This window comes from Mangifera indica, chromosome 7 (genome assembly GCF_011075055.1).
Source record: "Mangifera indica cultivar Alphonso chromosome 7, CATAS_Mindica_2.1, whole genome shotgun sequence".
Taxonomy (NCBI): Eukaryota; Viridiplantae; Streptophyta; class Magnoliopsida; order Sapindales; family Anacardiaceae; genus Mangifera; species Mangifera indica.
Window position 1 is genome coordinate 5,988,497 of NC_058143.1, and position 3,877 is coordinate 5,992,373.

Genomic DNA, 3,877 nt, shown 5'->3' on the forward strand with positions numbered 1-3,877 from the left:
AGATCAAGCAGTGGGATGTCCACCTAATATGGATTAAGTATTGCTTGTTCATGGCAAACACGACAAACATTTAGGTGGTATCTCATATTAGTTCTCCAAGCTGGTTCACTAGGGAGAATTAGCCTATCAAAGACATATTTCAACTCATCTCATGGTTTATGTGTGACACCCTACCCCAAAAGTTTTATCTCTTAAATAATGTACTTCTAAAATCTACTCATACATGTATACAAAAGTCTCAATATACAATCAAACATAATAAATTCTACATGTAATAGAAATAAAATATATGAACAAACATTGAAGTCTTTATTAATTAAAGCAGTATCCCAAAATTATCCCAATCATTCTAAAATAAAGTCTTAACTTAATAATAATGTACTAGAATAAAAGTCTATAAACCATAGTAAAAAACATCATGTAAGGGCTATCTTTTAATATCTAGGAGTCCATCCATCATATGTCGCTTCATCATTGACCAGTGGTCTCACCATCGTCGCCTCTAATTCCATCACTTACAAAATACAAAAGAAGAAAGTGAGTGAAAAACACCTAGTAAATAGGAATAATCTATCTTATGATTCCTCAATCAAAATCTATCCTTTTTCCTTTATTAGCCCAAGTTATCTTTACCTTAATCTTAGGATGTTAAATCTCAACTAAATCTAAAGAAATCAATGTCCTCACTCTAATGACTAATCTCTTAGGCTCTCTAGTCCTAATTGCCCTATCTTTTTTCCAATTGGCAGACTTGTAGTCTTGACTTATTAATCTATGGATCTTAATTATTGAACTATCTATATTTTTAGTGAGTCTTAGCCAATCGATAGTCGTGTGATCCTAAAAATTATCTCTTTATCTAAGAATACTAATTAACAAACTACACACTATCTATAAGTGTGCCTAGGTCATAGGTACTCCCTCAATCAGCCTATAATCTCATAATCTTTATGTCTTGTAGGTATTTTCATATCTTTATTTCGTTAGGATACTTAATCTCTACTAATACCAATCTCTTAGAACTCTTTCAGACATATATTTAGGCCATTCTATATCTACCTAGGTTTTTCTCAATCATATCAAAGTATTCCTTTAGGTAAGCACCCTTTAGACACATTTTAACACCTCAACGAGCCTTAAATTATTATCAAAATCATCTAAATTGCTTATATGTATGGCCTATACATTACCAACTCATAGTCATACTTTTTTTTATATGTACGGGTGTACGTTTGGTAATGCATAGGCGTACGTAGCATTTTATGGATGCATAATCACTTTTAAGTTTATCTTGATGTGTATCCTCTCTATTAATTGACGTACGGGGTGTGACCTTTTTGTAGACATGGGTGTACCTATTCTCAATTCTACAAGAACAATCATCCCATGTTCCACAAGCATACTTATAAGAAATAGAAGGATGTATGAGTGTAACCTTCATATAGGCTTAGGTTTCCAAGTTATATTCATCATCTTCAATTTATGCATCCCACTATTTCTTCTAATTTTCTAGCTATGCATGACTATACCTTACTCAACAAATATGTGTACAGGATACCAAAACACTCTTCTAAACCATAAACGGTCATGCACGATTCACCACACATTTATTTATCGGTGATATTCAATTTCAAGAAAAGATGTATAGGCATGATTGTTTCCTTGCACTAGCATACACCTTTGTAAAATCTCATTACTTTAGCCCATGTATGCTTATGACTCTTTGAGTCTCGGTCGTATGTGTCATCCTAAAGCAAAATTTTAGCCATTGTTAGTCGGATTTCCATATGTTTTTAGGGCTCTAACGTCCTAACAACCATTCCATAATCATATGCATAAAAAAAAAAAATCATCACATCGTCACATATATGCAATAATATAATCAAATTATCAAGAAAACAAAATTTTTGAAGAATCAAGAATCGAATCTTAAAATTATCCATCATCCTAGGTCATTAGAAAATTCAATCGAGTGCTCAATATATTTAAAGATCATGAGTTATCCAAGCCAAGCATCCAAGAGGAAGAATCATCCCGTTTACCTGATTTTCACAAGTAAGAGCAGTCATTTGATTTCCTTCTCTTTCCTTAAGAGTTTTGGTCATTGTAAGCTTTTTCATGATCGTTATTAGCCTCCCATTCCTTTGGAATCTACTTTCTATCTTTCTCTCTCTCTAAATCAAATTTCAAGGGGGAAACGTGTATATATGTGTCGTATTCCCTTTTCACTCAGGAATCCTTCTTAAGCTGGAATTTCAATTTGTTAAGTGATGCATTATTATACATTGTATAAAGTATGGGTGTACATCCACTCACGTGACGTATGGACGCATATCCCATAGGTATGACTAAACGTCAAGCCAAAATGAACAATCTTGTTTCGATTTTGGCCTAATTCAACATGGAATTCAATTCTAAACATATGGAAAGGATATTAATGCCCTTGAAGTGTACTTGAGGGTGTTACATTATGTCATGAAATCATTTTTGTATTATGTCAGTTTAGTTTTGAATTAGAGAACTTTAACTCTAACCTGACTTGAATTATAATCATGTTAAAATTTCTCAACCCTAACCTAAATTGCACTATGTTTAGGTTGACCTAACATATATAGATTTGACCTAAATTGTTCATTGTTTCCACTCTCTTGAGTGTTTTTAGTGTTCTAGTTTATTCCCAAAATTGACCCAACCTATTATTAAAAACAAATAACATAGAACTTTTTCTTGTTTACAAATAGACCAAAAATTACATACCAAGACCCTTTAAAACATGTTAATACTCTTAGTAATCAAATCTCATTCTCACTACTAAAAAATAAAAATCAAGAATAATAGAAGTAATTACAAGTACATGGATATACTCTTTTAACATTTCTTCAATCTGCCTTTAACAAATTCTACTACTTTATGTTTATTTCTCTAAAAGTTTAAGTGAGTTTAGGTTACTTTCATGTCAACTCTAACACAACCTAATTTAATTTTGAGTCATGTTAGGTTGACCCAAACTATATTTTGTGTAAAAAAAATTAATCATGACCTTCTTTTAGGTATTGTGTTGTGTCGAGTTAATGGGTTATATTGAAAATTGCTATCTCTAATTGAGATGATTCCTCAAGGAGTGAGTTTCCTCCTATAATTCGAGGGTCAACATCCTTATGGTAAGACTGATTGATTGTCTCATATTATAGTGATGTCATTAAGATATAGATCAAGGTCCAAGTGTTGTTGATTGACTTTGTCATGGTGTAAGCATGTAGCCCACTTATCGACATCATCTTAGAATGAGTTATATTGAACATGTTAGAGTTATTACCAACCAAACATGTGATATGCTCTCCATGATGAAGATTATTCCCATTATGACATGAGTTAGAAGTTACGCATTGTGGGTAAACACCATTGCTTCGATGAGTCCATGTTTACATCTAGATCATCAGTGTCATGACAAGATACAATAGGTCCATTACGTGAGTTACATCTTGCATGTTGGAAAAGGGACAAACTGCTTACCTTAAACGTTGCATGTCATCTTCCTTTGAGGAAAGGTCTAAAGAATTTGTTTACAAGGTCTAAAGTAATGTTGCTAAGTCGTTAAATGAGCACTTTGATTGCATCCATCTGACTGGCTATTTGAATTGCAACTTTTGGAGGCATAGGTATTGCCCCTCGACCATAGATTTGAGTTAAACTTCCACAAGTGGCAGAGGTGTTAAGTTATGATTGGGTTTGTCTTTGTAGATATGATTAATGGTAGTCATGGATTTGGTGACTCTCTTTTTGTGAATGCCATTGAAACAGGAAATCATGTGTACTGAAGATTATACTGCTAGAAAACAAGAGACCTTGTATTAGAGCCCTCCTTCTAGTGTCAAGT